The 23,786-nt window shown below is 43.3% G+C and overlaps 1 protein-coding gene, 1 non-coding gene and 1 pseudogene across 2 annotated transcripts in view; all 3 read right to left on the bottom strand.

Moving 5' to 3' along the window:
- Window positions 1-23,786, bottom strand: part of mesd (mesoderm development LRP chaperone) — a 34,403-nt gene that overhangs the window by 5,497 nt on the left and 5,120 nt on the right. The gene's annotated exons all lie outside the window — the stretch shown is intronic.
- Window positions 12,259-12,512, bottom strand: LOC119975310. Its single transcript, XR_005462727.1, has one exon. It is a non-coding gene; the product is annotated as a small nucleolar RNA SNORA53 (small nucleolar RNA).
- Window positions 13,228-22,988, bottom strand: LOC119974422 (annotated as a pseudogene).

The following is a 23,786-nucleotide window of genomic DNA, read 5'->3' as shown; positions in this document are numbered from 1 at the left end:
GCCTGAGAAGATTTGATAAAGGAGACTAAAATAAAGAAGGGGTGTATAGTGAATTAAGACGACACACACGCTTGCTGATGGCTAAAGGGTCGACACCAGAGGGTGCAATAGAGCCAGAGATGAACACGAGGTCAGGAATTGCAATATACTGCCTGACAGATCAAGGAATACTGATGTATTAATATCCTTCAAAAACTGAACAAATGAAAGGAAAAAAATACATGTGCTATGGGCCAGAGTTCAGAGAACCCCAAAGTGTATCATGGAGTTCACCTGACCCACAAATTTTAATAGATTGTGGTATGGGGAGCACACGGCCTACTCTACAGGTGTGGTAGAGCAGAAATGGAAAAATATTTTTTAAAACAATGTTTATTCTATGAACTCAAGTTAACCTTTTTAAAACATAATGAACACCTTAGCAACCATCAATTCAAATACAACCCCCAAAGAATACAACACTAAGTAATCCTTAATAACTTCCCAAACAACATCCAGAAGACAAAGGAAACACCTTTTAACAGAAGCACATTAGGTTTACATTCACTACTGAGAACATTTATAATTCTGAATTCACCAAATGATCAAGAGATAGTCTTTTCATGGCAGAGATCAACAGTACACTTGCTCTGTCTGGCTTCAGCTCCAACACTGAAAACGAAACTAAAACACACCCTGCAGGAAACAGCCTAAAACACAAGTAAAAAGCTGACAGACAGCCCAGCTCCACCCACTCTGACACCACTGCAGTAGTAAACACCCATTTCTTAAAGGTACGCTCACTACAGATATTTATATACACATCCATTTCTTAAAGGTACTCTCACTATAGATATTTATATACACACCCACTTCTTAAAGGTACTCTCATATGGCACATGGAACTGGAGACAGAGGGTGCACGGAGTGGGACTAACTAGATTACTCCTCAAAAGAGTCAATGTAAGCTCAATGGGTCAAACGGTCTCCTTTTGTGCTGTACAATTCTACACCAACCAATCAATGTGTGAAATGCTGATTTCATGCTGAAGCATGTCACCAAAATGTGTTTCCCACATAGCCCTTTAATCAAGATGTGATACATCAGAGCCAACGCCCTGCAGTGAGTTGCCTGCAGCACTGCTCTGCTATCCTGACCAACAAACAAGGTCTGAAGCTGGACACACCAATGACATTATAGAAAATAAATACTGCTTTAGTACTACAGTAAGAGTCAGTCAACTACTTGCATAATCCCCTTTTCTCGCCACCCTGTGATACTCACTTTATTCACCTCAGAAAGGTCAAAGATTAAACATCGTACCAGTATTTAAAGAAGCGACGGAACAGGAAGCTGTATCTCAAGTACCAAATTTTAATCACAAAAAAGTTTTTTTAAAACAATTTTAAAATCAGCAACTTCACGGAAGATTACAAGTTTTTAAAAAGTACCAAAACGCAAATGTTAATTAACTTTGAAACCAATGTTTTTCCATACGGAATTTCTTTCAAATTAAATTAAATTCAGAACTGATGACTTGAAAAATGTACTTGCCTGTGGAAAAAAGTGAGCATGGCCATACTTGGTTACACACATTTTGTAAACCAAACCTATGACAATTATTGGGTAGGCCAGTTAGAATACCTTATCCAGTTTTGGAAAGATATCAAGTCCATGAAGATAAGAGTGTTATATCTGTTAAGTTGTCCTGTTCTGATGAAAGGTCAACCTGAGATGTTCAATGTTTTTCTCTCCACAGATGCATTCTGACCTGCTGGGTATTTCCAATATTTTCTGCTTATATTTTAGATTTCCAGCATCTATATTACTTTGCTTTAGTATTAACGCAGAATGTAAGAGATAGGAAATAGTATAGGGCTTTTGGTACTTTGACCCTGCTCCACTATTTTGCGACATCAACACCAACTTTGTACACAATTCCCTATTCCTTAATTTCCTTAATATCCAAAAATCGATCAATCACTGGCATTCTGAGCATGTACAGGAACCTGGGGTATAGAATTCCAAAGCTTCACAACCCTCAGTGAAAAAATTTCTCCTCACCTCATGGCCAACCCTTCATTGAGACGGTAACCCCATGTTCTAGACTCTCCCGCCTGCATTTACCATGGGAACCTCCTTAATTTGGTTCATTTAAAACACTTCTCATTTTTCCCAAACTCCGGAAACTAGGCCTAATCTACTCAATCACTCCTCATAGGACAATCCCCTCACCTCACCCTAGGAAACAGGACAATCTCCTCAATCCAGGAACCAGTCTAGGAAACTTTCTCTGCACTTTCTTCAGGGCAAGTATCCTTCCTGAGGTAAGGCTATGAAAACAGTGCCCCGGGTGCCTCCTCACTAACTGGAATTCTTCTTTAACCTTCTACTCCATTCTCTATGTAACAAAAGTGAATATACGATTGGTCTTCCTAATTAGTTGTTCGAGGTTTTAAGTATGAGGTCAAACAAAAACACACTGCTTTCCCCTCCCCCCCCCCCCCCCATTAGAATAAGAGAAATCTAAGAGGTATACAGGATGGGCAGGTTCTTGGTGTCAGCTGTGGCACAGTTGGTGCATTGGTCATAAGCTTCTGGGTTCTTTTCCCACACCAGGCTTCAATATAAAGATGAGGGTTAACACTGCAATGCCGATGCCGTCCCGCAGCACTGAAGGTGCTGTCTTTCAGAGAAGACGTTAAGCCGAGGCCCCATCCACTTGCCCAAATGCACTATAGCACTATTTCGAGAACAGTTGGTGAATTATCCTCATGTCCTGGTCAATACTTATCCCCAATTCAACATTTAAAGAAAAGATTATCTGGCCAATACCACCACATTTCTGTATGTGGGAGCGGGCGGTGTGCAAATTGGTTGCTATGTTTCTTACATTACAACATGGGACTACATTTCAAAGTACTTCATTAGCTGTAAAGCACTTTCCAGAAATCATGAAATGTGCTGTATTGAATGTAATTTTAGATTTTGATAAAGTATGCCAAACTGTTTTATCTGGTTGGTTGGTCAGTTACCAAAGAGCTGGACATCATGGACATCAACCAAAGAAAACTGTTGGGGGGGGAGATGGAGGATGAATCATTGAGACATTACCGCATAGGAGGCCATTCACGTCTTTGCCAGTTCTCTGCAAGAGCAACTCAATTAGTTCCACGCCATTGGCCTTCCCCCTCAATTCTCTCTTCAGGCATTTACCCAATTCCCTTTGGAAAACCATGATTAATCTACCTCAACCACACTCTTAAGGGTAATGCATTCCAGACCCTAACCGCACTTTGCACAACAATGTGTCAATCACCTTTATTACTTGTTCTTTGCTTCTTTTGAACACTTATCAATTCTCCTCTCAACAGTATCTTCTCCAAGAATAACAATCGCAGCTTCATCAATCTATGTAACCCAAGACCCTCCTCCCTCGAACCACTCATAAATCTTTGCTGCACCCTCACTAATGCCTTCCATATCCTTCCTAAAGATAGTGCCCAGAATTGAACACAATTTTTCCAGGCCGAACCATTGTTTCATAAAGGTTTACCACAACTTCCTTGCTTTTGTACACTATGCTCCTATTTATGAAGCCCACATTATCATACTCTTCATTAACCACTTTTTTAACCTGCCCTGTAAATGTCAGCGATTTCACAGAATCGCAGAAAATTTCAGTGCAGAAAGGCCCTTCGTCCCATCGAGTCTGTACAGCTACATGAAAGGCACCTGATCTGCCAATCTTAATTCCATTTGACAGCACTTGTCCCATAGCCTTGAATGTTAAGACATGCCAAGTGCTCATCCAGGTACATTGTGTGTGGCAACCACCTCTACCAGTCTCCCAGGTGTTCCAGGCCGTCACCATCCTCTGGGTAAAAGGCTTTTCCTCCAATCCCCCCGAACTTCCCGCCCCTCACAAACATGTGTCCCCTCATAACCGACCCTTCAACAGCAGTTTCCTATCCACCATGTCCATGCCCCTCATAACCTTGTACACCTCAATCAGATCGCCCCTCAGTCTTCTCTGCTCCAGCAAAAACAACCCAAGCCTATCCAACCTCTCTTCATAAATGCTCCATCCTAGGCAACATCCTGGTCAAACGCCTCTGCACCCCCTCCAGTGCAATCACATCCTTTCTAAAATATGGCGACCAGAACTGCACACAATATTCCAGCTGTGGCCTCACCAATGTTCTATGTAACTCCAGCATGGCTTCCTTGCTTTTGTAATCTATGCCACGATTGATAATGGCAAGTGCACCATGTGCCTTTTTAACCACACTATTAACCTGCCCTTCTGCCTTCAGAGATCTATTTACAAACACACAGTTTCTTTGTTCCTCAGGATCAGTGTGCTGCCATTCATTGAATATTTCCTTGTGAAATTACTCCTTCCAAAGTGCACCACCTCACACTTTAAGATTAAATTCCATCTGCCACTTTTCTGCCCATTTGACCATCTCGGCTATTTCTTCCTGTAACCCAAGACTCCCAGCTCACTGTTAACCACCCGGCCTATCTTTGTGTCATCCGCAAACTAACTGATCCAACCCCCACACTGTCATCTAAGTTATTTATATAAATGAGGAATAATAGGGGACCCAGCACAGATTCCTGTGGTACGCCACTGAACACTGGTTTCCAGTCACTAAGGCAGCTGTCTGTCATCACCCCTTGTTTCCTACAGCTCAGCCAGCTTTGAATCCAACTTATCAAGTTCCCCGTACCTCATATGCATTTGCCTTCTTTACAAGTCTCCCATGTGGGGCCTTGTCAAATGCTTTGCTGAAATCCATGTAAACTACATCAACTGCACTAGCCTCATCTAAACACTTAGTCACGCACTCAGAAAATTGAATCAAATTGGTTAGGCATAACCTCCGTTTGACAAAGCCATGCTGACTATTCCTGAACAAACCTTGCATCTTTGTGCATACGTCTCAGTTGTCTCTATAGCTGTGCAACGCTTTAGAATTGTATCACCTCTTTGTTTTCCCGACAAAAATATTCCACTTCACACTTCTCAGTTTGGTATTTTTAAAGGACACGCTTGTAGAGCACGAGGACGACATGGTAGCACAGTGGTTAGCACTGTTTCTTCACAGCCTCAGGGTCCCGGGTTCGATTCCTGCTTGGGTTACTTCTGGGCGGAGCCTGCAAGTTAGCCCAGTGTCTGCATGGTTTCCTCTGGGTGCTCTGGTTTCCTACAACAAGTCCCAAAAGATGTGCATTGGATATTCTGAATTCTCCCTGTATAGGCGCTGGAGTGTGACGACTAGGAGATTTTGACAGTAACTTAATTGCTGTGTTAATGTAAGCCTACTTGTGACAGTAATAAAGATTATTATTGGAAAGGTGTTTACAGGCTGTTCGGATAGATTGCCAGCAAACAGCCAATTCCAACTAGGAACAAAAATGAATACATAACACTTCCTCCCCCTTTACATTGGAGATTCTTGTAATGAAACAATAGAACTGTATCAAAATTTACTTACAAATTAAAAAACAGTTAACTGAGAGTCCACAAAAAACTGTGCCAAGTGAAGACTTTAAACATTTCTGAGAACCTGACAATACCAGAAACAACTGTGGAAGACCGTACTGCAGTTGACAAAACTTCAACACCAGGTCAACCTCGGAACACTATGTCAACTCCGGTTGAAACAACTCCGAATGGCGTCCAAACTAAATCAGAACTACCAGAGACTGCAGTCAACATGAAAAAGCAGATGCCTGAAATTCACCTACAACTGCACTGATCCATCCACATTTCCTGTTCAGACACAATAAATTGTGTAACGGCTCCAGAAAAGTTGCTAGATTAGGGCAAAACTTCCCATAACAAGCCCAAAAATGATCAAAGTTGATTATGTTTGGAGGTTCAGGTGCCTCACTTATAGCTTTTATTTTTGAAGATGATATGTGCAGTGCCTTTGCATCTATGATGTTTCCAAGGTATTCAATAGAGGATTTGAAGAATTCAATTATCGTTCCGCATTTGTAGTCCGTAATCTCCTAGTCTCTGGAGTGTAGCATCTAAATTTTGAAAATGTCCTTCTTCATTCTTTCCAGTAACTAATGTTATGGGCTAGGGTTTAAAAACTCCAAAGTGTATTATGGAGTTCACCTGACCTATAACTTTTTGTTGAATTTGGCGAGGGTGAGCACAAGAGCCTTCTATCGAGGTGTGATTCAACAGTCTGCCGGGTCACTTTAATAAAAATAAACTTTATTCTAAGAACTTAGTTAGCATTTATATATAAACAAACAGCAAGAATTTTTATCAATTACTAACAAAGACCCCACACAGCTACAGTAATCTATGTATAACCCTTAATGATTTCCCCCTTAACTGTTCCAATTCAAAAACAAAATCCCTTAAACCAAAAAACCCTTATTTAAGGGCACGGCCAAGCACTCGGCACTCTCACTTGAATAAGACTGCCTTTGCCCGAGATTGTGACCCAGTCTCATCAGCAGGTTTAAACCCTTCTGGAAAGCAAACTATATATTTTAAGTTGCCAAAACAGCAGGTAGCTATAATCAATGTTTTTTTTCTTGGAACAACTCTTTAAAATGAAAAGAGAGAGACTGGCCAAAACACTTCTGTTTTGAGTCCACAGCAGCCAAAATGTGAAAGCGAAACCTAAAACAGCTCACAGAGCCACAGCCCAGCACCACCCACACAATGACATCACTGAAGCCATGTAATAAAACAAAAACCTTTCTTAAAAGGGACATTCACATGACACTAAGATATCATCTAAGTAACACTGGACTCCTTCTAGCCCACTTTGAATTTGATCCATGGCAGGATGGAACAACGCAGGTGTGACATGGTGCCAAATGCAAGTCTTCCATATCAGAATAGCTCTTTGCATGTCTCATCTGTCATATATTGTTGCGAATCTAGATCCACATTTATCTGGAAACACACTTGCCTAAAGAAAATTATAGCCGCCAGCCAACCCAGCAAATAAATCAATTAAATACAGAGCTCTGCACAGTACCAGAGGGATAGTGACTTTAAAATTGTCACATATGCATACCGAACCATCTTTCTTCAACACGGGTACTGGTGGTATGGCCCAATCACTTACATTAACATGTTTGAGGATTCCTCCCCCCCCCCCCCCCGTCTTGACCAGCCTAGCCAATTGTTCCTCGATCTTAGGCCTGATGGCACACTGCACTGGCCCAGTCTTTTAAGCACCTGACTTGGCTTTCAATCTTAATCTTGATGGAGATCTCTTTCATGCTTCCCAACTCTCCATTAAAGACATGTTTCTATAAAATCTTCGGTAGGCCTGCTTTGGACTCCTACATGTGATTAACCACGGCCCAGTTTAGCTTGATTCTCTCCAGCCAGGTTCTCCCCATTAGGGCTGGATAGTTACCTTTATATGCAGGGACAAGTCTGCGACCTGCCCGTTTAGCTGCATACTTAAACTGATAAGGCCTCTCAATGGAACTATTTCCCAGTATAGATTTCTGGTATTGTTTTTGAGAGTTTTAAGGCAACATGTTGTAGTTTCTCTTAGTAAACAGTTTCTAGTACCAATGAAACTGCTGCTCGTGTCCACCTTTTCACCAGTTGACCATCCAGTGAAGGCATGACCCAGCAACAGCTTGTTGCACACGCAATGGCCAGTACATTCAACAAGTTAGTCATCTGACTATGACTCTGGTCTTCGCGCAATGGGCCTTTTTCTGTCTATTCGGTTGTCCGTGTGAGACACTTGATTCTTGCTTTTTATAGTTTTTTGGAACTTGTTTCTTTCCCCAACATGCACGTTCGATGAGTGACTTTTTACCACAGTCCTGCATTTTGCATTATTGCACCTGCTGCTGGGTGCGCAGTTTTAGCACATTGGTAGCAATTTTGAACGCGTGTCATGTTTGCCTCTCAGATGGCATTTTATGGATTCTAATGTTTGACCTTAATTGTTGGGCTTCCTTAGCTGCTATTCCATGGAGATAGTGCCTGTTTTTGTATAGTTTTGCTTCTTAACCCCCACACTGGTCTATCTCTATTGGTGTCATTCAAGACATCGCCAAATTCACAGTATTCATCTAATTTCTTCGAAGTAGTTCCGAACTGTGATTGATTCACCTTCTTGTTGGTTACGTTAATGGAACCTGAACCGCTCAGCGACGACAGCGAGACGTGGCCCTGCAATATCTCCACAATCTCATTATAGGTTTGTGGGCCTGGTTTTTCTGGCTGTACCAGACTTCACAAGAGGTTAAATGTCCCCCCACCATTGTACTCTGAAAAGTTGGGACTACAATATCGGCTGCAGTTTTATTCGCTTAGAAAAAAATAATCGAATCTTTCAATATATAAGCTCCACTACCTTTTCTCATCATACGGTCGCCAAACATTCTCACCACTTTTACTAAAGGAAACGGCTTGTGTAAGCACGTATTTTTAAAGATTAATTTAGAGTACCCAATTATTTTTTTCCAATTAAGGGACAATTTATCATGGCCAATCCACCTAGCATGGCCAATCCGCTGACTCTGCACATCTTTGGGTTGTGGGGGTGAGACCCACGCAGACACGGGGAGAATGTGCAGACTCCACAGTGAACCAGGACGGGGATTGAACCCGGGTCCTCAGCGCTGTGAGGCAGCGGTACTAACCACTGTGCCAACGTGCCACCCCATGTAAGCAATGTTGTTGTGAAATTTTGAGCACTACCTTGCTTCTTTATCCAAAGAAGGTACCCCTGAGATCAGCTGGTTTCCTTTTGAACGCTCCCAGCTCTAAACTATTGTTGAAGGGTACTTGCTATTCAGTGCACCCTGTACTATTGCAGATTTTTCGGGCAAAGCACGTGGCAAGTTTCTTTTTTGATCTTGCTTCCCCAAAATCTACGTTCAATTTTGGTCCCTTCGGTGGTGGCTGCCAATATTTGACACTCTTCCGTCACCAGCTTTGGTTTTTGGCTTCTTAATCCTTTTCGGATGGCTGCGTACAGATCAACAATCTTTCTATTTTTTTTTTACTTCTCCGGGAGTCGGCCAGCATAGTTCCAACCTCCTTATCGCCAGTTTTCTCAGTGGTAATTTTAAAAGGATAGGCTTGCAGACCACAAAGGTACAAACAAACAAGAGCTTTATTAGAAAGGTGTTTACTCGACAGGCTGCAAGGGTAGACTGACCATTTGTCTATGCAAATAGTCAATGAAGTTATCAATACGACACAAAAGGACTCTTAAAGTGACCTTGTTCTAACTACAAATAAACATGAATAATAATAATCTTCATTCGTGTCACATGTAGGCTGACATTAACACTGCAATGAAAAGGGTGGCATGTGGCGTAGTGGTTAGCACTGGGACTGCGGCGCTGAGGATCCGGGTTCGAATCCCGGCCCTGGGTCACTGTGCAAACTCCACACGAACATTCTCCCCATGTCTGCGTGGGTTTCACCACCACAACCCAAAGATGTGCTGGTTAGGTAGATTGGACGGGCTAAATTGCCCCTTAATCGGAAAACAAAAAGAAAAATTAGTGGCAACTCTAAATTAAAAAAAAAAACACTGCAATGAAGTTACTGTGAAAAGCCCCTAGGCGCCACATTCCGGCACCTGTTCAGGAACACAGAGGAAGAATTCAAAATGTCCAAATTACCTAACAAGTACGTCTTTCTCAACTTGTGGGAGGAAACCGGAGCACCCGGAGAAACCCACGCAGACATAGGGAAAACGTGCAGACTCCGCCCCAAGCCGGGAATCGAACTTGGGACCCTGGCGCTGTGCAGTAACAGTGCTAACTGAAAAACACAACACTTGTATGCTAAATTTCAACTGCTACTTATCCTCTCATTCCACCAGCTTGTTTATCCCTCGAAATCCATCACTACCCTCCTCACTTGAGGGCAAGGTACGTTTACTGAAAATGATATCTGGACTACTAAGAGCAGAAATTACACCAATTGGGCTCGTTTCTAGTGGAATTTAGAAGGTTATGGGGTGATTTGATCAAAGTATTTAAGATATTAACAGGGAAAGACATGGTAAATAATTCTAAAACTAAAAGGCATCGTCTAATAATTATGGCTGGACAATTCAGGAGAGATGTTAGGAAGTACTACTTAATACTACTTCAAAAGGTGGTAGAGGTTTGGCTTTAAAAAGTGGAGGAGGTTTGGAACTATATCCCACAAACAGTTGAACCTAGAACAGCTATTATATTAGATAGATTTTTGTTAAGCAAAGATATTCAGAGATACAGGCCATAGGCAGGTATACGAATTTAGGGCACAGATCAACCATGATCTCATGAATGGCAGGACAGGCTCAAGGGACTGATGGGCCTACTTTTGTTCCTATATGTCTCTTCCCCCTCCCCCCCCCCCCGCCCCAAACACACAGTTTGCAATATTTCCAAGTTCTGCGCCACAAATTTTGAAGTTGTGCCCTTACACCAAGGAAAGCAATGGTCTAAATACCGACCCCTGGAAAACCCCACTTCCTCCAGTTGGAAAAAAAATATTCACCACTGCTCACAGTTCCCTGTCACACAAGTCAATGTTGTATTCTTCCTGCCACCGTCCAATTTATTCCATGAAGCTCAACTTTGCTAACAACCCATTACGTGGCATTTGGTGGGGGGGGGGGGGGGGGGGGGGGGGGGGGGGGAAAGAAGAAGAGAAGAAAGAGAGGAACAATTCAATATCAAGTTATTCCGAGAGCTACAGCACATTATGCAGCAGGTAACAGAGCATCAGATGGCAAGATTCTAGTCTAGCAACGTTTTCAAATGAGAAACAAATATACAGGTAAAGTTAATTGCTTTATAATCCCCGAACATAAAGTATCTGTTAATGGGGCTTTGCCAGAATTGTAGTCATACAGATTAAATTATTTATGTCTTTTTTATATAGCAACAGAGGGATTATCAATGGAGGGATTATATATCTGCGTTGCTGTTTTGATTATATAGTTTTAGGTTTATATATACCGAGAATTCTTGCTTTTCTAACTTGGGCCTTCTGTAACATAATTAAGTTGACATTCTTGAAGTAAATCTACAATAGCTGCAATGTAACTGCAATATCTGCTTTTAAAAAATCTATCGCCTTTTCTATGTTATCACTAGGTGCCATTAGTACTAATACATTAGTACTAATACTAGAGAGAAAGCTGCAAATTTAGCATTGTAGTAATAAACTTGAAACATGTTCATCATCCCAAATACTCCAATCACTTCCTTCCTAACACTTCACTCAAATGTTACAACACAAAAGGTTTCTTCCAATCACAGCCTAAGTTAGAAGACTATACGAATATAAACATCATGCATGGTCACCAGTCATTATATTGACCAAGGTCCTAATCACTGTATATACCAAATCACAGGACCATGGCTACAAAACAAATTGTTGCACGGTTCAAGATCAATTCAAATCAAAGAAATGCTTGTTTAGCTTACGCCCATAAAACTTGTCGTAGAATCATAGAATCCCTACTGTGCAGGAGGCCATCCAGCCTATAGAATCTGCACCGAAACTCTGAAACTGCACCCTACCTAGGCCCATCCCTCCGCCCCATCCCCATAACCCCACTTAACCTGCACATCTTTGGACACAAAGGGGCAATTTAGCATGGGCAATCCACCTAACCTGCACATCTTTGGATACCACATTGAAACCAGTACAGTGTACTCACCCTAAATTGGGAGACTTAAATACATTTTCTTGATCATTGAAATAAACACTAAAATCTAAATGTACCGTGTTAATACTGCTTAAGCAGTCTAAATTATTCACTGCAAGAGTGACAATCAGGAGACAACAACTTAATCTGTCTGACTACAATTGTAGCCAAAGCCCAATTGGCTATAATTGACCTGGATGCATATATTCACAAATCACTAAAGGTGGAAGGACAGGTGGCGAGAGCATTTAACAATGCATATGGAATCATAATAATAATATTTTTTTGTTTTGATTGTTGCAAATATTCTTTAATGCTTACTGATCCAATAACCAAAACTCAGTGCGAAACAACCAATAGTACTAACAGATACAAAGGAGTGCCTGAGCTCAATTTTAATGTTAGTCAGGTTAAAACACTTTAAAATGGCCAATGTAGGTAATGCAATGGTACCTCCATTTATTCCATCGATATCCTATGCAGGCATTTCTAAATCAAATGGCAATTTAGCATAACTGGCAATTGTCATCATTAAGCAGCCAGAGTAGCTTACAAACATCTCACATTTCATTGCAAGATTTAAACCAGATGGATTTTGATAAACATGTCCACACAGCAGCAAAGTCCTGATGGCAGAAATAGCCTGAAATACCAGGTTATTCCCATCAGAACAGAGGGGCTACTGTGCAGGTATAATACTTTGACACGCCAATGACTCAAGCACCTTTGACTGTACAACCACTGAAGTTGATGAATGTCACCCGCCAGCCCACTGGAGAACCCAACACCAGGGTGAAAAGAGATCTACCAGTGAGGCCTAACAGACACATCCCAAAGGTGGATCTAAGGAGCGCGTGTTTTTAAAAAAACTGTCCCAACCAAATCTCCAATGACTAGCATTTAAATTTACAAATGTCAATAATTTAGGCACAAGCTAACATAGAACATAGAACACTACAGTGCAGTACGGGCCCTTCGGCCCTCGATGTTGCGCCGACCTGTGAAACCATCTGAAGCCTATCTGACCTACACTATTCCATTTTCATCCATATGTCTATCCAGTGACCACTTAAATGCCCTTAAAGTTGGCGAGTCTACTACTGTTGCAGGCAGGGCGTTCCACACCCCTACTACTCTCTGAGTAAAGAAACTGCCTCTGACATCTGTCCTATATCTATCACCCCTCAATTTAAAGCTATGTCCCCTCGTGTTGGTCATCACCATCCGAGGAAAAAGACTCTCACTGTCCACCCTATCTAACCCTCACTATCTTATATGTCTCTATTAAGTCACCTCTCAGCCTTCTCCTCTCTAACGAAAACAACCTCAATTCCCTGAGCCTTTCCTCGTAAGACCTTCCCTCCATACCAGGCAACATCCTAGTAAATCTCCTCTGAACCCTTTCCAAAGCTTCCACATCCTTCCTATAATGTGGTGACCAGAACTGCACGCAGTACTCCAGGTGCGGCCGCACCAGAGTTATGTACAGCTGCAGCATGACCTTGTGGTTCCGAAACATCTAAGAAGTTAAACGTTTACATTTGTTGATCAGTTATGATGGTGAAAAATAAATACAAAGATGTTAAACTTTTTACCAATACCGATTTTACAGATGAAATTTGTTTCAATCTCAACTGTATTTAAAATAGTCGTGAAACAGACCCTGTATATAAACCAATTATACATTACACATCTATAACTTGGGTCATAGTTCTTTATTTGGAATCAAAGATGAATGCTCTGCACTTTGCCACAGCTCATCAACATTACAGACATGATGCTATTGCTCTTTTTTTACATGTGTTATGAAGCGACATATCTGGCTGAACCAGGGTTAACAAATTAAGTCCATGTATTTTCCCACAACCCAAGTTTTTTCTTCAGTGATGCTGGCATCTCAGGAGGTGGTGGGCGAGGAAGCCTGAAGTACATGGTCATGTAGGTGTCCCTTTAATAAAGATTTGTTCTTGCCACATGACCTGTAGCATGGCTTTCGTGATGTTATTTGCGGGTGGAGCTCGGCTCTGGCTGTCACGTGAGAGGGGTTTAGTGTTTGGGTTTCAGTTTCGGTTTGTTGCCTTTGGACTGCAGAAGAAAATAGCAGTGTTTCCCTGTTTTTTTATTTTAAAGCTGTCCAGCTGAAAGGACATTGGGTGTGTGAGTGTGGCAAACTGCCTTGGGAACTGTAAAGATAGAGTTGCTTTCCGGAAGGAGTTTTAAATCTTCTGGTTGGAACTGGATCAGAATCTCAGGGAAAGGACCAGTCCCATTCAAGTGAGACTACAGTGTGCTGGCCACACCCTTGAAAGGGGTTTTGGTTTATTGGATTTTGTGAAGACACAGCTGGAATGAGGCACATCCAGAGTGGGAACTGCAACTTGGTAATTTGGTGCAGTTAGGTGCTCAGGAAAGGTAAGTGGTAAGTCTAATTCTGCTGTTTTTCAGTTAAAAGTGCAGTGTGTAACTTAGTGTCTGATTGGCTGAAGCTGCCCCCACCCTAATTGCTGAGAGGCAGTTATCTGTCAGTCACCTGAGGCCTGTTTAGGGGCACAAAAGGTGCACATTGTATTCTTCTCTATGAAGTTTAGGTAGTTTGAGTCATCCTGGTTAGCTGAGGTCTGTATAAAAGACAGACAGAAAGCGCACTCAGTAAGCTTTGCGCAAGTCGAGAAGACACAGCTGGAGTGAGGCACATCCAGAGTGGGATTTGCAATTTGGTAATTTGGTGCAGTGAGGTAATTCGGTGCAGAGTGGGAGAAGGTGCTTTTTCTCTACTGTTTTGTTCTCTTTCTTCTGGCCTGTAACTTTTAATCTGCAGGGAGAGAACCAGAGAGCATCTGAGACCCTGGGTGAGTTCTCCCAGTGAGCCAGAGAAGACACAGCCAGAGTGAGGCACAACCAAGAGTGAGTTTGGGAATTTGAAGCTGGGTGGGGAGGAGGTGCTTTTTAACCCTGGTAAGTGACTGGTAAGTAGTTTTTCTTTTCATTGTCTAATTTATTTATTTTTCTTTCGTTTTTTTGAAATTGTAGTTGTATAAGTTTACCTAAGGTTTAAGACATGGCAGGAGATCCCAGACCCGTGTCATGCTCCTCGTGTGCGATGTGGGAGCTCAAGGACACGTCCACTGTCCCTGGCTCTTTCACGTGCAAGAGTGTGTTCAGTTGCAGCTCCTGTTAGACCGCTTGACGGCTCTGGAGCTGCGGATGAACTCACTTTGGAGTATCCGCGATGCTGAGGAGGTCGTGGATAGCACGTTTAGCGAGTTGGTCACACCGCAGGTGAAAGTTACTGAGGGAGATAGAAAATGGGTGACCAAAAGACAGAGCAAGTGTAGGAAGGCAGTGCAGGTGTCCCCTGCGGTCATCTCCCTGCAAAACAGATATACCGCTTTGGATACTGTTGAGGGAGATGGCTCACCAGAGGAAGGCAGCGGCAGCAAGGTTCATGGCACCGTGGCTGGCTCTACTGCGCAGCAGGGCAGGAAGAAAAATGGCAGGGCTATAGTGATAGGGGACTCGATCTTAAGGGGAATAGACAGGTGGTTCTGTGGACGCAATCGAGACTCCAGGATGGTATGTTGCCTCCCTGGTGCAAGGGTCAAGGATGTCTCGGAGCGGCTGCAGGACATTCTGGGGGGGGGGGGGGGGGGGGGGGGGGAGACAGCCAGCTGTTGTGGTGCACATAGGCACCAACGATATAGGTAAAAAACGGGATGAGGTCCTACATGCTGAATTCAGGGAGTTAGGAGTTAAACTAAAAAGTAGGACCTCAAAAGGTAGTAATCTCAGAATTGCTACCAGTGCCACGAGCTAGTCAGAGTAGGAATGTCAGGATAGATAGGATGAATGCGTGGCTCGAGAGATGGTGCAAGAGGGAGGGATTCAAATTCCTGGGGCATTGGGACCGGTTCTGGGGGAGGTGGGGCCAGTACAAATTGTACCTGGGCAGGACTGGAGCCGATGTCCTAGATGTTTGCGAGAGCTTTTGGGGAGTGTTTAAACTAATGTGGCAGGGGGATGGGAACTGATGCAGGAAGTTGGAAGGTAGTAAAACAGGGACAGAAGCAAAAGGAAGTAAGGGGGAAAGTGCAAGGCAGAGAAGACATAGTCAAAAATCAAAAAGGGCAACAGTACAAGGTACAGTGACTGAGGGGAGCTCAGAGAATAGGCCCAGTAATACTAAAAGGAATAAAACTGGAGATGTTAAGATTCAAACCTGAGGTAAAAAAACCAACATAAGTGTGCTTTACCTGAATGCTCGTAGTATTCGGAATAAAGTAAATGAGTTGATGCCGCAAATCATCGTGAATGACTATGATTTAGTGGCCATTACTGAAACATGGTTAAAGGATGGTCACGACTGGGAGTTAAATATCCGAGGGTATCAAACTATTCGGAAGGACAGAGTGGATGGTAAGGGAGGTGGTGTAGCTCTGTTATTTAAGGATGACATCCGGGCAATAGTAAGGGATGACATCGGTGCCACGGAGGATAAGGTTGAATCCATTTGGGTGGAAATCAGGGGTAGTAAGGCGAAAAAGTCACTGATAGGAGTAGTCTATCGGCCACCAAATAGTAACGTTATGGTGGGACAAAGGCAATAAACAAAGGAATAACTGATGCATGTAGAAATGGGCTTGTTTAGCACACGGCTAAATCGCTGGCTGTGAAAGCAGGCCAAGGCAAGCCAGCAGCACGGTTCAATTCCCGTACCAGCCTCCCCGAACAGGCGTCGGAATGTGGCGACTAGGGGCTTTTCACAGTAACTTCATTTGAAGCCTACTTGTGACAATAAGCGATTTTCATTCATTCATTTTCATTTCATTTTCAAATGGTACAGCAGTTATCATTGGGGATTTTAATCTACATGTCGATTGGTTGAACCAGGTCGGTCATGGCAACCTTGAGGAGGAGTTTATAGAATGTATCCGCGATAGTTTCCTAGAACAGTATGTAATGGAACCTACGAGGGAACAAGCGGTCCTAGATCTTGTCCTGTGTAATGAGACAGGATTGATTCATGATCTCATAGTTAGGGATCCTCTCGGAAGGAGCGATCACAATATGGTGGAATTTAAAATACAGATGGAGGGTGAGAAGGTAAAATCAAATACTAGTGTTTTGTGTTTAAACAAAGGAGATTACAATGGGATGAGAGAAGAACTAGCTACGGTAGACTGGGAGCGAAGACTTTATGGTGGAACAGTTCAGGAACAGTGGAGAACCTTCCAAGCGATTTTTCACAGTGCTCAGCAAAGGTTTATACCAACAAAAAGGAAGGACGGTAGAAAGATGGGAAATCGACCGTGGATATCTAAGGAAATAAGGGAGAGTATCAAATTGAAGGAAAAAGCATATGAAGTGGCAAATATTGGTGGGAGACTAGAGGACTGGGAAATCTTTAGGGGGCAACAGAAAGCTACTAAAAAAGCTATAAAGAAGAGTAAGATAGAGTATGAGAGTAAACTTGCTCAGAATATAAAAACAGACAGTAAAAGTTTTTACAAATATATAAAACAAAAAAGAGTGGCTAAGGTAAATATTGGTCCTTTAGAGGATGAGAAGGGAGTTTTAATAATGGGAGATGAGGAAATGGCTGAGGAACTGAACAGGTTTTTTGGGTCGGTCTTCACAGTGGTAGGCAGAAATAACATGCCAGTGACTGATAGAAATGAGGTTATGACAGGTGAGGACCTTGAGAGGATTGTTATCACTAAGGAGGTAGTGGTGGGCAAGCTAATAGGGCTAAAGGTGGACAAGTCTCCTGGCCCTGATGGAATGCATCCCAGAGTGCTAAAAGAGATGGCTAGGGAAATTGCAGATGCACTAGTGATGATTTACCAAAATTCACTAGACTCTGGGGTGGTCCCGGTGGATTGGAAATTAGCAAATGTGACACCATTGTTTAAAAAAGGAGGTAGGCAGAGAGCAGAAAATTACAGGCCAGTGAGCTTAACTTCGGTAGCAGGGAAGATGCTGGAATCTATCATCAAGGAAGAAATAGCGAGGCATCTCGATAGAAATTGTCCCACTAGGCAGACGCAACATGGGTTCATAAAGGGCAGGTCGTGCCTAACTAATTTAGTGGAATATTTTGAGGACATTACCAGTGCAGTCGATAACGGGGAACCAATGGATATGGTATATCTGGATTTCCAGAAAGCTTTTGACAAGGTGCCACACAGAAGGTTGCTGCATAAGATAAAGATGCATGGCATTAAGGCTAAAGTAGTAGCATGGATAGAGGATTGGTTAATTAATAGAAAGTAAAGAGTGAGGATTAATGGGTGTTTCTCTGGTGGCAATCAGTAGCTAGTGGTGTCCCTCAGGGATCCGTGTTGGGACCACAATTGTTCACAATTTACATAGATGATTTGGAGTTGGGGACGAAGGGCAATGTGTCCAAATTTGCAGATGACACTAAGATGAGTGGTAAAGCGAAAAGTGCAGAGGATACTGGAAGTCTGCAGAGGGATTTGGATAGGTTAAGTGAGGCCACACCTGGGGTATTGTGTTCAGTTTTGGTCTCCTTACTTGAGAAAGGACATACTGGCACTGGGGGGTGTGCAGAGGAGAATCACTAGGTTAATCCTAGAGCTGAAGGGGTTGGATTACGAGGCGAGGTTGAGTAGATGGGGACTGTACTCGTTGGAATTTAGAAGGATGAGGGGGATCTTATAGAAACATATAAAATTATGAAGGGAATAGATAGGATAGATGCGGGCAGGTTGTTTCCACTGGCGGGTGAAAGCAGAACTAGGGGGCATAGCCTCAAAATAAGGGGAAGTAGATTTAGGACTGAGTTTAGGAGGAACTTCTTCATCCAAAGGGTTGTGAATCTATGGAATTCCTTGCCCAGTGAAGCAGTTGAGGCTCCTTCATTAAATGTTTTTAAGGTAAAGATAAATAGTTTTTTGAACAATAAAGGGATTAAGGGTTATGGTGTTTGGGCCAGAAAGTGGAGCCGAGTTCACAAAAGATCAGCCATGATCTCATTGAATGGTGGAGCAGGCTCGAGGGGCCAGATGGCCTACTCCTGCTCCTAGTTCTTATGTTCTTATGTATGGAATTGGAACAGATGCTAAGGGGGATTCATTAAGAGTTATATACATAGAGTACTGTAGCTGTTGTGTGTTGTTTCATGTTTGTAATTGATAACAAATTGTTTTATATATGTTAACTACGTTCTTATAATAAGCTTTGTTTTGATAAAAGCGCCTAGGAAGTCTGATGAATCATACCTGAAGTGAAGGCTCTTGGGCTCATCCTAGCCAAATTCAACATAAAAGTTATAGGTCAGGTGAACCTCATAATACACTTTGGAGTTTCTAAGCCCTGGTCCATAACAACACCTTAACAGAGTTATAGATAAACTACTGCAAGGCAGCCAGAGTACCAATCATGATAATACAGGCAAACAGCCCTTTCCACACACCCATAAGTCCAAACCTTTTCAGAACCTCTACTGCAGAGCTACCCTTTTCCTTGTTCAGCATCAACACCACAGAATCAGCAGGGTGAGACACAATAGCACAAAACAATATAACCAGCAACAAAAGACACCACCAGCTGCTCAGCTTTGGTCTAGTCAGCATGAGGTTTGGGCACCACATACATGTACAGTGCTTCAACCGTGCGCTCAAAGTAAGCAAAATTCATCATTTTGTAGGGAATCTGTCTCATCCACAGAGGGGCAGCACCTTTGTAGAATGCCCAAATGCCTTCTTCGGCATGCATTTCAGGAAAAGCTTCTCTCAGACTGTTTGCATAACCAAGTTGGGTCTGAATTCAAACCGTACAAGCCTCCACTGGAGCAAGTGCAATATCAGAAAAGAATTCAGCACTGGCTGATGCAGGAAAATACAGAGAAGTGCACCAGAGGTATGCATTTTCTTCTCCCAGCAATTCATTATAAACATTCTTGAAAACCTCATAGAAACCAAATTTGCATTAAATAGCCAATGAAGGTTGGAGCCCATCCTTTCCCTTGGCCATGAATACCATTTTCTTTCACAGTGATAGCAAACCCTTTTAAGATGCTCTGATATTTTCCAGGATCCACCTGAATGCGAAATAATAATAATCATAGGCTTATGAGTAGTGGTATTAAGAGAAAGGAGGTTGTGCTGAACTTATACAAGACACTAGTTAGACCTCATCTGGAGTATTGTGTTTTGTGCATCATGCTTTAGGAAGGATGTGAACGCATTGGAGGGTGCAAAGATGTCAACAAGGATGGTTCCAGGGCTGGGTAATGTCTATTATGAAGATAGATTAGAGGGGTTGGGACAGTTTTCCTTGGAGAGCAGAGGGCCAAGAGATGTGATAGTTATATTCAAAATTTGAGGGGGGAGGTGAACAGAGTGGATAGGGAGAAACTGTTCCTGCTCGAAAGAGGATCCATAATGAGAGGGAGCAGATTTAAAGTGATTTGCAAAAGAAGCAATGGTGATGCGAAAAGTGGTTGTTGGGTCTGGAATGCACTTTCTAGAACTGTGGAGGAGGCAGGCCCAATCGAGGCATTCAAGAGGGCATTAGATAATTATTTGAAAAGAAACAATGTGCAGAGGTAAATCGTGATGGTCATTTAAAGGGTGGGTGCAGACAGGGTGGACCAATTGGTTTTCTTCTGCACCATACCAATTGTGACTGTGAGCTTTAAACACAAACTACAGAGACAGGTTTGGCATTTACTCAATCTTTTGCCTGGTAGTTATATTATTTCAGAACAGCTACAACATAAAGTAGCAGTAATTTAATCAAAGTCGGCAAATAATGATAACGTTTGTTCCAAGTGTTAGAAAGAACTTGATGTTTCTATAGTGCCTTTTATGGCCTCAGGACAAAACACTTCACAGCCAATGAAGAACCTTTGGAATGCACAAAATGTGGTAAAATCCCATAAACAGCAATGGGATAATAATATTATCGAGCGAGGATGTTTGAGGGATAAATGTCTGCCATGATTTTTTTTCTTTATTCTTTCACAGGATGTGGACCAGCATATACTGCCCATCTCTAAATGTCCTTGCTCGGCCATTTCAGAAGGCAGTTTAAGTGTCAACCACATTGCTGTGGGTCTGGAGTCGCATGTAGGCCAGACCGGGTAAGCATGGCAGATTTCCTAAAGCACTTTAAGACAATCAATGGTAGATTGCTGAGACTAGTTTTATATTCCAGATTTATTAATTAAATCCCACCAGCTGCCATGCTGGGTTTTGAACCAGTGTCCCAGAACATGAGCCAGGGCCTCTTGATTACTAGTTCAGTGACATTACAACTACACCACCCATCACCCTCATGGAGGAGAACTCCCTTATGTGCCTCTTTGAATAGTGCTGTAATCTTTTACATTTAAATTTACTTGACATGACCTTGGTTTAACATCTCATCCAAAACTTGGCAACTCTGCATATGTGTCCCTCAGTACACAGTCAATAATTACTGTATAAATTAATAATCCATTCGGCAGCATATATTCAGCCACAGACAGTGTAACTGGCCAGGTCCAAGTTTACAACATGATTACCTTCTAAAACTGTTTCTTCTTGGGCAGTCCCTCAGGATCGAAGGTGACTTGCACCCACCCCAGCGAGGTGGGTTCCGCAGTGGATGAATAATCCAATTCTGGATCCGCAGACTCTGCCACAGGTTTGGCAGGTGGTCTTTGATGAGGTGGGTGGGTGAGACACTCTGGATTCTGTGCTGTCTTACCGCTGTTTGCATTTGGTCTTCACATGCTCCACCCTGTGGCATTCGAGGTGACTGGCGCCTTCGCGGATAGTGTGGAGCTTGGAGTAGAGCAATTGTTTTGGGAAGTCTTATGTTGGGCATGCGGACAATATGGCACACCCATTGCAGCCGATTGAGCGTGACCAGTGCCTCGATACTGGCGATATTGGCTTGGGAGGGGACATTCACATTGGTACACCTATCCTGTCACTGGATTGGCAGGATTTTGCGACAGCAACGTTGGTGATATCTCTCCAGGGATTTGAGGTGCCTCCTGCACATTGTCCTTCTTCTGATGCATACAGGAGGGCGGGGACCACAGCTGCTCTGTAGACCATGAGCTTGGTGCTGGATTTGTGGTCTCAGTCTTTGAACACTGTTCCTCAGCTGTCTGAAAATTGCATTGGCACACTGGAGTCGATGCTGGATTTCATAGTCGTTGTCTGTTTGCGCCGGGAGAAGGCTCTCGAAGTATGGGAACTATTGTCTGAGGGCTCATCGTGGATCTTTATGATCGGGGGGGCTGAGAGAGAACCTATGTTTTTCAGATGTTTCTGAGGCCCATTCTCTCATATGCCTCGGGGAATGCCGACGATAATTTAGTGCGCACACACACAGGGGTCATCTGCGTTCTGCAGTTCAATGATAGAAGTCGGGGTGTTCTTGGTTCTGGCCTGGAAACGGAGGTGAACAGTTTCCTGCTTGTCCAGTAGGTTAACTCCATTCCAATGGGGAGCTTTGAGGTGATGGGATGAAATGTTGCTGTGAAGAAGGTGGAGAAAACAGCTTCTTCCCTACTGTCACCAGACTCCTAAATGACCCTCTTATTGACTGACCTCATTAACACTACACCCCGTATGCTTCAACCGATGCCAATGCTTATGCAGTACATTGTATATCTTGTGTTGCCCTATTATGTATTCTCATGTATTTTGTTTAATTCCCTTTTCTTCCATGTACTGAATGATCTGTTGAGCTGCTTGCAGAAAAATACTTTTCACTGTACCTCGGTACACGTGACAATAAACAAATCCAATCCAATCCAAAGAGCATTGGTGCAGATGATGCAGCCTTGTTTGACCCAGTTTGCACACGCATTGGGTCTATGGTTGTTCTGATTGTGAGGATCGAGGCTTGCATGTCACGGAGAATGGTGTGTCCATTGTGCCTTGATGGGGGTGGGAAGCCGCACTGAGACTCAGGGAGGAACTCTCTGCCACTGGCAGGAGTCTCACAACCTTTCCTGTGGCAGAGAGTTTAGAAATCCCTCTGTAATTTCCACAGTCAGACCAGCCTCCTTTTTTTAAGATGGTCACAATTAATGCATCACTGAGATCATCCAACATGCTCTCTTCCTTCCAGACTAAGGCGATGAGGTTGTGGATTCCTGTGAATAGTGCCTCTCCTACTGCATTTTAATACTTCTGCGGGGTTTCCATCTGTGCCAGATGCCTTGTTGATGATGTCGATGGCACGAAGGCCGTGGCTTGGTTGAGGAGGTCCTTGAAGTTCTCCCTCCAGCTGGCACTGACTGCCACTCTGTCTTTCATGAACGCCTCTCCATCTTTGCCTCTCGGAGGTGTAGGTCCCTGGGTACTCATGTAGATGGTTTCAATTGCGTTGCAGAAGCCGTTCCCATCATGATTGTCAGCAAGTTGCTAAGTCTCCTGCGCTTTCCACCCACCATCTGTTCTTTACCGTGCAAGTTTGTTGCTGCACCTTGGCCTTCAGTTGCCTGTAGGCTTGTTTCCTCTCACCTAGAGTTTTGGTGGAGTTGGCAATTCAGGAATGCCTTGCATCTGTGGTCAAGGAGACCCTGGTCATTCTCGTCGAACCAGTCTATGATTCCTGGTCGAGGGCCCTACTGTCTCCTCGCAGATGTTGCCAATAGTGGCTTTTAAGGAGGACCAGGTGGTGTGGGCATTCTGCAGCTCTGGCACATTAGCCATTGCCTAGCCGTGGGGCTCTGAATAAGTATCTCTTTCTTCTCAGGATCATTAAGTCCCGTAACATTGTTTCCCGCGACAAGAGTTTTTCCGTATGTGCTGGTTTGTGGCCAGAGTGATGGTAGAGCGGATTCGTCGGTGGTCCGTCCAGCAATCGTCAGCTTTGGTCATGGCACGGGTGATGCGGACATCTTTGGGGTCCCTTGCTCGGACGATGGTTTAGTTAGTCTACTAGGTGCCAGGGCGTGGTGCGGGGGTGTTGCCATGAGCTCTTCTGCTTGTCCCTCTGGTGGAACAGTGTTCGTGATGACCATATCATGTTCTAAACATTGTCAGGAGGACGACTCCGTTGGCATTTGTTTTCCCTCGGGTCTTTCAAAAGGTTTAATCCTTCCCGATTCTAGCATTAAAGCCACCGAGGAGAATCAGCTCATTTCCCTTTGGGATGCAGGA

The sequence above is a fragment of the Scyliorhinus canicula genome, chromosome 12 (genome assembly GCF_902713615.1).
Source record: "Scyliorhinus canicula chromosome 12, sScyCan1.1, whole genome shotgun sequence".
NCBI classification, from domain to species: domain Eukaryota; kingdom Metazoa; phylum Chordata; class Chondrichthyes; order Carcharhiniformes; family Scyliorhinidae; genus Scyliorhinus; species Scyliorhinus canicula.
This window is presented reverse-complemented; position numbering and strand designations above follow the sequence as displayed.